The 15,058-nt window shown below is 40.0% G+C and overlaps 2 non-coding genes and 1 pseudogene across 2 annotated transcripts; 2 read left to right on the forward strand and 1 right to left on the reverse strand.

The window, feature by feature from the left end:
- Window positions 1-4,121: 4,121 nt before the first annotated feature.
- On the reverse strand, window positions 4,122-14,509 carry LOC143605585 (red chlorophyll catabolite reductase, chloroplastic-like; annotated as a pseudogene).
- Window positions 8,357-8,480, forward strand: LOC143605587 (small nucleolar RNA SNORD14). Its single transcript, XR_013148570.1, has one exon. It is a non-coding gene; the product is annotated as a small nucleolar RNA SNORD14 (small nucleolar RNA).
- On the forward strand, window positions 8,543-8,665 carry LOC143605586 (small nucleolar RNA SNORD14). Its single transcript, XR_013148569.1, has one exon. It is a non-coding gene; the product is annotated as a small nucleolar RNA SNORD14 (small nucleolar RNA).
- Window positions 14,510-15,058: the final 549 nt, after the last annotated feature.

The raw sequence follows: 15,058 nt of genomic DNA on the forward strand, positions 1-15,058 counted from the left end.
GTAAAAAATGGCACTGACAGCCGGCGGTGATGTCGTTACAGCTGGAACAGTTGGCTCAATGGATTGAGCAACTGAACCAGCGGAAGCAGGCGCGGCCGCCTGGGTCGTCGCCTCAGGTAGGCTGACCAAGCCTACCGTCATGGGCGGGGTACTCTTCCCTGCTCCACCCTGGAATGCGTCAACATCCACGCCTGCACAAAGAAAAGTATTATAGGGAAAACTATGAAGTTAAAAATAAAGTTTGTACTCACGGGTTTTCTTGAGCCTGAAAGTACGGACAGGCGGGGATGAACCCGATGGAGCCGGCCTCTTTGCGCCGCTCACCGTCGTCATCCGGGGCTCTCCGGAGGTGACAGTCGTCACAGCCTCCGGAGCGGTGGTCTTCTCACCACCAGGGTTCCCCGCCACCTCTTCGCTCTCGGCCTCGGAGTCAGACCGAGGCACCGGATCGGCAGTGGAGGCCACCTTCTCCTTCCCCTTCCCGCCGGCAGCCTTCTTCTTCCGCACCAACGGAGGACCATCTGCGGATTCCTCATCAGAACATAAGATTAGAGGAATTCCAGCAGAGGTTTCAACATTGAGGGGTCGAGGGTCGAATAGCGCCTTACTGGCCGCCTGGCGCTCAGGATCTCGTGGCCTAGCGGGTAGACCTCCACGAACCGATCCGCCGTTTGTTCTAGGATGGGCAACTCGTTCTCGTCTAGAGCGCGAGAACCCATCCGAGCGGGACTGTCAGCCTCCCGCGGATGCTAGGAGCGACTGCAAGTCGTTCCCCTCTGAAATAAACAGGAAAAAAGTTAGAAGAGATTCTAAATCAACCAAAAGAAACAGAGCATACCATAAGGAACAGAGTTCGAACCGTATTCGAGGACGATCGGAATCTTTCGCGCATCCGCATCCTTCCACACCCGGCTCATCCCGAGCATCACCATCCCGGACTCCGCAAACCGGGTAAACCGGAGATTGGACCCGGGATATCTTCGAGAACCATTCCGCCTCCTGGTAGTTGGAGGCGTGAAGGCTTGGAGAGCTTGCCCATTTTTAAATTTCATGGCAAGGGGGATGGCGCAAGCAGAGAGGTAGAAGAACTCCCTCTTCCACGAACGAAGACTGCGCTCGGTTGCGCAAATCTTCAAACCCTTGATTCGGGTTATCAGGGTATACCACCCCTGGATGCACCTCCTAAGAGTAGAAGGTCATCAGGCGGTCAACATAGGGCTCAATGCCCAGAATCCGGCACACCCACTCGAAGTGCCGAATCTTGGCAATCGCCATCGGGGTGCACCTCGGTCAGGTGCACACCGTGCCTCTCCAGGACACGGTACACAAACTTTGTCAATGGGAACCTAAGATTCCCATAAACAAAGAATGCAGCATATACCCCGATCTTGCCTCTGGGGGCATCGTACACCGTCTGATGGGGTTCAGGAAACTCAGGCTCGAGAGACTCGAGCATGAACTTCCTGACGACGTACTGATACAGATCGACAGGCCAGAGCACACTGGCACTCGCCAGCAGTTACTCTTGTCATCGGCTGTAGCTTCGACATCGTGAGAAGACATCTTGCAGATGAAAGAAGAAAACGATTTCAAGAGAATGCTCGACTGAAAAGGTGAGTATTCGCCGGAAATCGTTAAAGATGAAGAGAAGTGAAAGTGTGAATTGCAAAGAACCATCTCCCCCTTTATATACTAATCGCAATTAATGCGATGAAATTAATGCGGAGGAGAGAGAAATCGAAGGTGCAATGAAACTATGACACGTGGCAAAAAGCAAGCTGGCAACAGATGTTGAAAGGACGCGTACCATTAATTTCGCGGCCACGCGCCCGAAAAATCGTGCCCACGCGCCTGAAAAGGCGTCTGGAATGACCATGTACTGTCACGTCACCATAACTTCCTGCACGTCCTGACACAGTCAGAAGAAACCGTCGCACGACGTTTCAGAGGTTTGGACTGTTCTTATCCTTTCACCAACTCTGCGAATTTCAAAAAATTCAAAAAAGATTCAAAAGTAGGCGGGAAAATACCCCTTACCTTGGGAACCAAGTAACCATAAGACGGGTGCGGGTACAGTGTCAAGGCAAAACCCTTCACATACTTAGCACCCGCAGGGAATTGACACCAGGAATACCTTGGAAATAAAGTAACCGTTAAGACGAGTGCGGGTACAGTGTCAAGGCAAAACCCTTCACATACTTAGCACTCTGCAGGGAATTCAAACCAAGAAGGATCTTCTGGGCCATGCTTGCGGAAACGGGAATAACATCCCCGCATGACGGGAACGTCGAGAACTATATTGTTTGAAACTCCAAGATGGAATTGGTGGTTTTAGCATAATTGATCACTATGTTGAAAACTACCAAAACCCTATGGAGAATCCACACAAGTGGGACTCAACGCTCCTGACTTGCGAGAAGGTTACAAACCTACCCGCTTCATACCCTAAGATCAAGCAGAAAAGTCGGGAATTTCTGCGTGACATCAGGAAAACCGCGGGAAGAATCACCACGGAAAACCTAAAAACTAAACCCTTTTCAAAACCCCTTGCTAAGTCAAAAGTTCACCTCACTTATTAATAATTCATGAGAAGAACATTGGACTGGGGGGACTTGAAGAGGTAGGTCCCAGCAGAGCCCAGTTGGACCCGCAAGACTCACCTTGAACAGGGACGTCTGCGCAACGACCAACTGCTCCCGCAGGACCCACCATGCTCAGAGAACCTTACGCGCAGTACGCCAGCTGTACCCGCAGGGAAAGCCTCCCAATGGTGAAGTACCCCGCCTGTTCCCGCAGGTTGCGGATACAAGCCATCAGGGAAGGCTACCCGCACTAACAGCAAGGCTACACGCACAAGGCACTAGCTACTTCAGTAGTCACATGAAGGAATGAGCAAGGCGGGAATACTCCCGCCTAAATGAGCTAGTCCGTATGCTTCTGGAAGATCTTTTGTACTATACCTACTAAGGTATGGGCAGAACAGACGATTTGACCAGAACAGCCCATGAACCAATCACAGGGTGACAGCTCACCGACAACAGTACGAGGAGGAGCACCCTCTAGTACTGTTTGTCACTATTAGCCGCTGCCTACTCACCAACCCTTACGATGGGACGTGCGCAGCCTACAGTTGGTGGAACAGTGCGTAGCCGGCAGTAAAGGAACAGTGTACAGCCGACCTTGTAGCTGTCGGCCGTCAGCCTATCCACCAACCAGTATGGCGTGTGCGGTAGTCCACTGTTGGTGGAACAGGAATACTATTCAGCCGGCTTGTACCTTCTAGGAAACCTACCTTCGGCTATAAATACTCCAACACCTTGGAATGGTTAACGGACATTCATCTGATATCTCATTATCTTATCTAGCAATCTCTTAATATACACTTATATTCAGAGCAATCTAGTCTGATTCTCACGCCGGAGGGTGGTCACAAGGAGGAATCCCCCCTCTCAGTGACGAGCTTACGGTGTCTGTTTTGCAGGTCACCTGAAGAACAACCTTCTCTGCTAGACCTCATACTCGTGGGAAACATTACTTAACCCCAGATTATCCGTAATCTGCCCCGGGTCACTTAGTGTTTCTTCAATGAGTGAGAAATTAAAGAGCTCTATAAGCATGAGTTGTAGTAATGTCCTCTAGGCCCATGGCCAAACCCATAAATCAGAACTCAAAAGTAACCAGCAATGAGCATTGAGAGTGAACCCCTAGCCAATGCGCATATTTCCCGATTAATAGCCAATTTATGGTTAAGTTTTCCGTTGAGAAATCCTTGGTTCTGGGTGTATGATAAACGTAATACGTTGGCAGTCGGGCCTCCAGATTTGTGTGTGGGGACGGGTATATATGTTGATTTGCTGGTGAGTGAACCGGAGACGTTTAATTTGTTAAAGTGTAATATATGTTGATCATTTAAAAGCTTAATAGAAACATTAAAGTTAACGTTAGCTAATGCTAGAATCTAAACTTAATCCAAACTTATTACAAGATAAAAACCATATTTATATAACTTAAATCATACAACTTTAAACTTAAATCACAACCACGTAGACCATTCGTTTATTTAACTCTTATATGGAGCAAGCTTCCACGCATAAAATAGTCCCCATCAAACCTAAATAGTTTTAGAAAACCTCTCGTAAGGCTTCAAGTACCCGATTAGCAGTCTCTTGCCCAAACAACTTCGGTAAGCTCAAACCCAACTCGATTTCAATGGTCTTGTTTTTACTCATCCATCCCTCATTTTCAAGAAAATCCTCTCACTTTCACACACTACTCTTTCCCCAAAGGGCCCAAAGTCCAACCAAGTTTCCAACAATTCTTTAGCAATCGGGCTAATTAACATCCGTTCTAACCATTTTCATCAAGTAGTTTTGTTTCAATGCACGCCAAGTCAGCGGTGGGAGAGAAAAATGAACGAATGTAAAGAGACGATGATACATAAGGTGCTACACCCGCTAGCTTATGAAAGTGTTGTCTATGCCTGTCTAGTTGAGTGTCCTCATAAAATGTTTGGAGATACTCCGGGTGCGACATGATGTCCTTTCTTGGGGGCAAATCAAGAATCAGAATCATGGATGTCGGGGTGTTTTGAATCAATTCCACCAAAAGGTTGGGTGCATCAGTTGATGAGTTTAGATAGGCCGACATGCTTGTAATGTTAACGCGTCCCCTGAAGGTAATTTGCAGTGTAGCCAACTTCCAAGCACAAAATCAAGCTTGAAAGCACGGAAAATTCCAGCAAAAGTGTGAATACTTAATTTCAAGCAAACGATTAAACAAAACTCATATATCAAAAGTACTTTAAGCATACAAATTAATCTCTGTATAGTAATAATCGAAGCATTAATTTGGACACAGTGCCCTATATATTACCTAGGCTCAAATGAATATAAAAACTTTTTCAACCGAAATACCCAATCCAACATTTTTTTAATAGACATGGTTTATGATTATTATTATAATATTCAAAATATCAATTTTATTTATAAAAAAGATACATTATTAAGAATAAGTAAAGTTCTATAAAAGTATTTTGTCAAACCAATAGTATGGTGGCTCGTGGCGAATAAGATAAGCAAACGGTTTTCTGTCTTTCTTTTATATTACAAAAATAGGTTTCTTAAAAACAGCAATGTTTTAAAAAAGTTTATATATAGATGTTCGCATTTACTGCTAGAAAATTAGGCAATTGCTATCAAAATTTGCTACCGTATTTGTTACCGAAAAAACGGTAGCAAATTTAGCAACCGATTTAGCATATTTGCTAGCGAAATTTAATTTTTGCAACAAATGACTAAGCGGTCGGAGTTTTTGTGACCGCGATGGCTGGCGGTCGGAGTTTTTGCAGCCGATGACTAAGCGGTCGGAGTTTTTTTTGCCACCGATGGCTAGACGGTCGGAGTTTTTGCAACCGGTGGCTAGGCGGTCGGAGTTTTTGCAACCGATGGCTAGGCGGTCGGTGTTTTTGCAACCGGCGGGTCGGAGTTTTTGCAACCGGTGGCTAAGCGGTCGGAGATTTTGCAACCGATACTTGCACACTACTCGGTCTTGGGATTTCATGAATCTTGAAATCAATGCATAAGTATTTTGCTGATATTACCAGAAGCTGTTGTTGTTCGGGGGCCCAAATTCTCCCGCACATGACCAAAATGCCCCTGCAAAGATTTGCGCATACCAGAAGCTGCAGCTGCACAGAACTTCCAGCTCTTACAAAAGATGTGTGCTTATGAAGAAAAAGATGTTTACAATGTCTTTAAAGTGAATCGTTCTTTCTTTTTAGAACTTCCAGCTTCTGATGGCAATATTAAATCTCACAATTCAGTTATTTATATATGTATATAGATGGAAATATGAGCAGCAAAAGATAGTTTAAAAGCTGGCCTGCAGGAATGAACTATTTGCAGTATATTTTCCTAAAAACATAGAAAAACCGAACCGAAACGAATCACTCCGCCACTGTTTGCAGTAATATAAATTCACAAGCGAAATGGAGGCGCGGCCCAACCCTTCTCCTCACCACTTTCAATCCATTTCAGTCGATTCTTTAAATCTTCATAAACAGGTTGCTTTTTGCTTTTTATTATTATTATTATTATAATTCAATTTCTGCCTTTTCATGGTTAAATCATCAATTACTTAAATGCTGAAAATGTCCAAACAAAATCTGGATATATTATTATTATTTTTACTACTAAACCCTTCACAAAGTTATAAACTTTATGCTCAAACTGGATTTTAGGTTCAACTTACTAAAGTGTAAACTGTTCATAATTTATAACCAAATAAACAACATGAGTCATATGTTTGTTTGATGTGTAGATTGACGAACTCTCAAGTTTCTCCGATTCACCGCCTCCTTCGGTTACAAGAATCTTGTAAACTGTTGATAATTTTAGGTTTTTGCTTGTTTTTTTCATATCGGGTCGGGTCGGGTTATAAGTCGTTTTAGTAACTTTGATAAACTGGTATAAAAACCAGCAGTTTAGGTTGAGTCCAAACTGGTTCTTTTGGTGACATTTTTATGGGCCTAGGAAAGGTAAAAAAAAATAAAAATGAGATGCTTCCAATGGGAATCGAGCAAGGGTGCCATGGCTTGGAAAATGGGAATGCAACCAGTACCCCACACTGGCCCACAGTAAATGAATGTTATAAAAATTGGAGTATAATTATATTATGTATATACTATTTACAACATATAACTATCAGGTTTAAACTGATGGTTATAACTTATATTATATTATCAGTTCTGCTTCATCGCAGAATGGGAATGTAGCCGACGATCACTCCGCCACTGCTTCATCGCACCGACGATCATCTCCACTGCTCCATCGGTTAATTCGTTTTCTCATCACTCCTCGGTTAATTAGGTTTTGCTAGATTCATCGGGTAATTAGGTTTTGCCAGATTTATCGGTTAAATTCATCGATTAATTAGGTTTTGCTAGATTCATCGGTTAATTAGGTTTTGCTAGATTTATCGGTTAAGTTAGGTTTTAGCTGTGAAATTGTACTATTGAATCAAATAAGGTTAGGTCCGGTCCATGGGACAGCTGAAGTTATTACGAGTACAATATGCGGTTGTTTGAGCGTTTTGCGGTGTGTATACATAGGCAATTTTGTTTAAATGAAATATTAATGTTAGTTAGATGCTAGTTTGTTTATCAATTGAGCTTGAATTAGTTGTCTCATGTTGAGTTTTTTAGCTTGAATTAGGCATAGCTTATAATCATGCTTGATTTGGATTAATTATGTTTAGCTAGATAAGAGCTCATAGATTCTTTCGCTATTATTTTGCACAAAGGAATTATTTGGCTCATGTATGAATGAGTTAGCTTATAGAGTTATAGATTCCTATAGTCACATTCTTTAAGCAGAAACAAGTAGCCTCTTATGCTCTTAATCTTGATTAAATCCATTGTTATCAGAAACGTTTCATGATTATATTATTATTGACTCTCTTCAATATATATATATTGTATTAGGGAATTTGAAGTTAGCCATCCACATGCTGAAGTTACTGTTATATAACAGACAACACTTATGAATTTGGTAGAAGAACGTGAATGGACACCCAACATCAAGCTTCTGAGTCATCTCTTATGAATTTGACAGGTATAATTTGTGTTACTAAAATTTTATTTAAATATACAAAACCAAATGGTTCAGATCACCCATACTAACATTTCGCATCGGCGATTTCTATTAGAATATCGGCTTTTTAAAGACTAAATCTGAGTTTATTGTAATCGTTTTTGAGTTTAATGAAATAGCCAATATACATGTTAACCCAAAAAAATTCTGAGCTAAGATGTGTTTAGAGTGGATTAATATTAGAATATCGGCGATTTCGTTGTGGGAAGTAAGTAATTTATGCTATCTTTTGTTAACATTAACATTACATTTATGCTCGTAAGTTGTCGACTTCTTTCAATTACAGGTGGATAAAGGTAGCAGGGATTGACCTTTTGGCTGGCGACGTGGTGTCAGCCGTTCATGCTGCTGCAAAGGTTGGTGAGTAAAAATCTGTGCTTGCAAATATGCTTATTTTAGTAGGGATAGCTCTTGTAAACGAGGGTATTATACAGAACTTATTTAGTCGTTTTAATCTTTCTTCGTTTTCATTTAATTGCTTTATTATTATTTTCAACTTTTGCTCAATGAAGATTGATTTTGCTTTAACCACACCGAAGAGAAGCGAATGTGCTATGAGCTAATTGGATTTAGCTTAAAAGTCTTGAATCCATCGCAAACTGGATTCTTAACTTTTTGCTGAAATCCAGTTGAAGGTCAATAACCCATCAAGCTTCTCATGTGGAAAACCCTGGCCTTTGTCTGAGAGCAAATGTTTTTTTGTTGTTGGCCGGTGATGATAACATGAAAGGCTTGTTTCTCAGAAACATTCGCAGTGGCCGCCTAAGATCTTTCGCCTTTCGCCGGGCTTTAGAGATTCTGCTGTTTAACCTTCCTTGGATGTCCAAGGCTTGTTTTATTTTATTATTTTGAATATTATTTTCTAATGGTTTGATTAATTAATAATTAATATTTGTTGATGATGATAATCCAAAGGCTTGTTTCTCAGAGACATTCGCAGTGGCCGACTAGGAACTTTCGCCTTCACCAGGCTTGTGAGTTTATGCTGCTTATTCCTTCCTTGGATGTCTGAAACATTTTACTTATGCTTTTTGTTTTGACAATTGTTGTTTGCAGTCTTTGTTTTTTAAATGAATCATTTAATTGATTTATGTTAGGACTTTTTTGGAAGTGGTGCTAGATTCTATTGTTTATTAAGTTTTATAACACTAATGTTCATTCACTTTAATTCATGTGGTCTGTGGCTGCCGGGTTATTTAATCTATTAGCCAAGTTTTATAACACTAATGTTCATTCACTTTAGTTGGGACTTTCTTGCTTGCTACAGTCACTCATGGCTGCTAATGAAGATGTGAATAACCTTGTCTGTGTTTTATGTGAGCTTTGTAAGTTTACATTCTTCTTGCAATTTGACATGAAGTTAACCTTTATTAGAAAACATGTTATTTTGCCTCTTGGGATTAAACATTAGAAACTGACATCTCTTTTGAAAATTTTTTGGCAGCAAGTGATTGATCTATCAAGTTTTGTGTTTCTCTATTGCTGTGAATGGGCGCCATGTATTTTGTGCTGTGCTTTATCAAATTATCATTGGAAAATTGAAATATACCATTGATTTTTTATTGTGTCGTTCCTGCTTAAAACTACTTGCAAACGTAACTTAGTTAAAAAACTGATAATGCAAGTAAAAACCCAATCGTCCACTGACCCATAAGTTTGTAAGCCAATGCTGTAAAGTATTACACCTTGTTTGTCTCACTTAATTAGTAGAGATAGTGCAAGAACGTTAGCACTTGGATCGTTGTTTGACTTTTGTTTAAATTATATAGAACAAGCAGGTTTGTTCTATTGATCATCTGTTTTCAGATTCTGTCATATGCGTGTGTGTATTCTTGATTTGATATTGTTAAATTTGGATTATTCTTGATTTAATTGGTTTAAAATTTGATTTGAGTTTGAAATTGGTAGAGTGGCACGGTTTAGTTAAAGGAGATGAAGGTGAAGGTGATTAAGCAGAAGCCGTTGTTGGTCAGGTATTTCCTTATGTTACTGCTATTACCATTATCAAGTGCATAATATTTGTTTGTGTTCATGCTAAATGAGGCCGGCTAGGCTCTAGCTCGGCTCGTGAGTCATTTTTTCAATTCGAGCTCAATAACTAAACGCGATTTATTTGAGGCTTGCTTGCACCCTATTGCTAACAAAAACAAATTGACAACTCTTTTTATGAAGGTTAAAGTGGTTTATTATTTCAACTTTATGATTTTTGAGATTTTTTTAAATTCATTTAAATGGCTTTCTTAGGGACTAGCTGCTTCATTAGGGACTATGGGTTATTTTTCGGATGATGAAAACTGGCACAGACGCGTGTAATAGCAGTTAATGGGAAGGTTGATGGTGCTTTTGCAGTCATTGACCTGGTCAAACCCGAGGATCCACATGCGATATCTATTTTTTTTATGTTAATATTGAACATTTTTTGTAGACGTTTTGGTTTGATTTGTGTTTGCATCTACATTTATATGATTTTATAAATATTTGTATTTATCTATAAACAGGTCTTTAATATTTTTATGCAAAAAGTCGACGAGGTTGTGACATAACAAATGCATTGCATCTCTGTCAAACCAGCCAGTGGTCGCAAAATATACTACTGCAACAGCCGTCGGAGCATTTGCGACTGCAGCAGCGGTCGGAGCATTTGCGACTGCAGCGGCGGTCGGAATATTTGCGACTGCAGCGGCAGTCGGAGCATTTGGGACTGCAGCAGCGGTTGCAATATTTGCGACGGAATCTTGGTTGCAATCTAAAGGCGGTTGCAAAACGGTTGCAACAGGGCTATTGCGACCTGTATTTTTCCGGCAACTTTTTCGGTTGCAAAGCGTTCGCAACAGGGCAATTGCAACCGTTTTGCAACCGAAAATGCAGTCACAAATGCATTGTTTTCTAGTAGTGATAAAGAAACTCAACTAAACTATGTGTTTAGATCATTTAAAGAAAATAAATAGTATAAATTATTTAAAAAAATCAAATTAGAGGTGAAATTAGTTACAAGGAAAAGAAAAAAAAATTATGAACCACCTATATTGTAAGATGTGGCATGGCGGAATGTTGCAACCTAAGTTGCTCGGCCAACCGGCTTGTTAGAGGTTGAAAAAAAAATGCTTTTTTCATTTTATTATTATTATTTTTTAAATATACATGGCAACCAACCCGAGGATTAAGTCACCAATGTAGGCGAGTTATGGTTCATTTTTCACTCTTCCTGCTTATTTCCATTGGTTCATAAACAAGTCCTTCATTAGATTATGGATCCTATATATAATGGCCACTTTTATTGATAAATGTTAAAAGTTATTAAAAAAATGTTAATGAAAGTACCGGAGAAGAGTCGATGCCGGATCGTAGATGAAGAGCAGCATGAGCAGTTCCAGTTTTATTTTGGTAAGACTGTACGTATGACGGCAGACGACACGGATTAAGGAAAGAACCAAGGCGGCATTCGACTGTGGATACCAAATCTACCATAAGTTGTTTGTGTGACGTGGAGACGTAAGGGAAGTCCTTAAAAACCGAATGGCTATGAAGTTGTGGTGGCGGTGATGAGGAAGAACTGCATGAGAAGCGAGGTCTTGGCCTTAGTGGGTAAGGGGTAGGGAAGTGGAGGGCAATGGCAGCTAGAGATGATCAAATAAACCGGTTCTGGAACCGGAACCGGTGGAACCGAACCGGACCCGAACCGGTTCCTACCCGTTTTTTGTAGGAACCGGACCCTATCTGATTCAACCCGATGATCCGTGACCGGTTCTTGCATTTCTGAGTGGGGGCGGGTAGGAACCGGAACCGAACCGGAACCGGTTCCTAACCGTTTTTTTTGGCCGTTTTTGACCGTTGGGGTCAAAAATAGCCATTTTTTGACCGGTTAGGGTACATGAACCGGTTTAGGAACCGGTAAGAACCGGTTCCATAGGTTAGGGGTCCGAGGGTGGGAGAACCGGTTCGGTTCCCTAACCGGTTCGAGCCTTGAACCGGTTTATAAGGGAGTTTTGAATATAGGAACCGGTTAGGAACCGGTTCCGGTTCCTAGTCCCAGACCGTTTTGAACATCTCTGATGGCAGCCATAGTTGTAGCACTTTATTCCGCATGGGGTGGCTTTATTTATTGAGGCTAAATTTCAAAATCAATTATTACCGACAGAAGATGGCCTTGGTGGGTAAGGGGTAGGGAAGTGGAGGTACTGTTTTAGAGCATTCAAGTAAGATTCTCTAAATTTTATGGGGTGAATTTGTAAATTATAAGTTGTGGTTTTAAGTGGTTAGAGAGAGAAAACTGAAATAATTAAAGTATAAAAAAAATATTATTTAATTAAAAAGTAGAGAAAAATATATCGATTTTTAGTGTAATTATAGAGATGATAATAGAGAATTGGTTGAGAATACAATTTCATAATCAAATTCACATGTCATTCTATACAGTTGATTACACCTTGAAGCACATTCCTATATGGTTGTTTAACCTTTGGCATGTATATTCTAAATAAGTTCAAAAATCCCCAAGCCGGTCAAAAACGGCAATATAGAATAAAAAGTAGCTGTTAAATTGATCGACCACTAATGAGTGGTTGTTTGGTTATGACTAACTGTTAATATTACATTTTTAATTTAAGTATTTGTTGGAGTACAGTTACATTAAGTTGTTTTTACATTATATTGACACACCAATACCGAAAATATCGATCCCGAAAATCACAAATTCTTGATAGCGGTACCGCTACCAAAATATTCGGTTCGGTACCGGTACGGTATCGATATTAAAGGTAAAATTCAGGAAATAACGGTACCGTATCGATCCTGAAACTCAAAACTTTGGTACCAATTCGATATCGGCGGTACCAAATCGATACCGAATTTGCTCATTCATGGTTACAACAACGATCAACATCAAAATTCAACAAGATGCAAGGCTAGATTCATCCGTGGCTTTCTCCAGGCATGCGGTTCGTAAGATTTAATACTTATCTCTGTTTTATTCATGTTTGGATTTGTTTTTGACATTGACAACGTTGTATAAACAATTTGATGTGTTAATTTATTTAGACTATTTGCATGTGCTAGTAATCCTTGCTTTACAACTTGTTCGGTTAATGACAAAACCTAGTAAGCAGGTTGGGTGGCGTTGAGTAGGTTAATTCACACTATTAAATAGGGTCATTGAATTGTAAAATATCTAATGTCAAAGACCTGTATTTTACTACCACTTAAATTAGTTGAATTTTCAACACCATGTCTATGTGATATCTATTTAATTTATTAAATTGAGCTTTGTGTAAGCCTAGAATCTGAAACTTAAAGGGGGTTACGTTTTCTAAATCGATATCTTTTCTCTTATATAAAGTTTATTGTTTTTCCAAATCAATCATAATTCCAACTGGCATTAGTATAGTTAACTAATTAAATACTTTAGCCAAACACTTGAACAATTTGGTAAGTTTATTCTTGGTTTCTCATCATAAACGAAAATATCGAAAAGGTATAAATACAAATACAAAAGAATAAATAAGGAAAATATCATAAATTATTATCTTTTCTATACTCCTCCGCAAGTTGGAGCATAGAGATCACAAATGCCCAACTTGTCGAGTAGAAATCGCAACTGTCTAGCACCAAGAGCTTTCGTGAACAAGTCAGCAATTTGTTCCTTAGTATCAATATGTAACGGCTCAATATCCTTTGACTCCACACGTTCTCTAACGAAGTAGCAATCCATTTCGACATGCTTCGTGCGTTCATGAAAAACCAGATTATTTGCTATGTGTTTAACAGCTATATTACCACAAAATAATTGTGTCTAGCCGGTCTGAGAAATATCCAAATATTTCAACAGCCATCGAACCCATAAAACTTCACTGACTGTTGATGCCATAGCCCGATATTCAGCTTCAGCGGAAGACCTGAATACAATGGATTGCCTTTTTGATTTCCAGGAAATAGGAGCACCCCCTAGAAGCAAAACATATCAGATTCATGATCGTCTTGTATCTTTACAGCCAAGCCAATCTGAATCGATATAGCCAATGAGATTCACCCCCACCACTGTTTAGAATTAAGATACCTTGACCCGAAGTGGACTTCAAGTATCTGAGAACTCCTCTTATAGCTGCATCCATATGATTTTGTCGAGGATCAGCAACAAACTGACTAAGAACGTTGATAGAATAAGTAATGTCGGGTCTAGTGGCTTGTAAATAGAGAAGTCAGCCGACTAATCGTCTATACTTTTCAGCATCCACACGCACTTCCTCATCATCCCTACCTAGTTTGGTTTTCTGTCACATAGGAAAAGCTCTTGGTTTACAACCCAACATACCACTATCTTCTAAGATGTCCATCACATACCTTCTTTGATTGAGGACAAGACCATCTTTTGTCCATGCAACTTCAATTCCTAAAAAATATTTCATAACACCAAGGTCTTTGATACTAAACCTTTTATCAAGAAAACTTTTTGTTTCATTAATTTTCTTTGAATTGTTACCCACTATGATAACATCATCTACATGAAGTAGAGCTGCTACGAAGGTATCTGCTGCTTTGAATATAAAAAGTGAGTGATCGGGTTTAGATTGTTCAAAGCCAAACTCGTGCAAAGCAGATTTAAACTTTTGATACCAATTCTTGGATGCATGTTTCAGCCCATAAAGGGATTTCTTTAGCTTGCAAACTTTAGTTTCTTTCCCTTTGTCAAAACCTTGTGGGATCTTCATGCAAATTTCTCCGTCCAAATCACCATGCAAAAATGCATTATTGACATCTAACTGATGAATTATCCAGTTATTCTTTACTGCAACTGCCAAGAGAGTACGAACGGTGACAATTTTTGCCACAGGGGCAAAAGTGTCATGTAAGTCAATTCCTTCCATTTGAGTGAAACCCCTTGCCACCAACCTTGCTTTGTATCTTTCTATCTCTCCATTTGGCTTGTATTTTAGTTTATACACCCACTTGAACCGGAGACGTTTAATATGTTAAAGTGTAATATATATTGATCATTTAAAAGCTTAATAGAAACATTAAACAGTTAACGGTAGCTACTGCTAGAATCTAAGCTTAATCCAAACGTATTACAAGATAAAACCATATTTATATAACTTAAAACGTACAACTTTAAATTTAAATCACAACCACATAGACCATTCGTTTATTTAACTCTTATATGGAACAAGCTTTCATGCGTAAAATAGTCCCCATCAAACCTAAATAGTTTTAGAAAACCTCTCGTAGGGCTTCCAGCACCCGATTAGCAGTCTCTTGCCCAAACAATTGCGGTAAGCTCAAACCCAACTCGATTTCAATGGTCTTGCTCTTACTCAATCCATCCCTCATTTTCAAGAAAGCCCTCTCACTTTCACACACCACTCTTTCCCCAAACGGCCCAACTTCCAACCAAGTTTCCAACAATTCTTTAGCAA

Source organism: Bidens hawaiensis, unplaced genomic scaffold, assembly GCF_021521415.1.
Source record: "Bidens hawaiensis isolate Kalapana, Puna unplaced genomic scaffold, B.hawaiensis_p1.1 tig00070185_1, whole genome shotgun sequence".
In the NCBI taxonomy this organism is placed as follows: Eukaryota; Viridiplantae; Streptophyta; class Magnoliopsida; order Asterales; family Asteraceae; genus Bidens; species Bidens hawaiensis.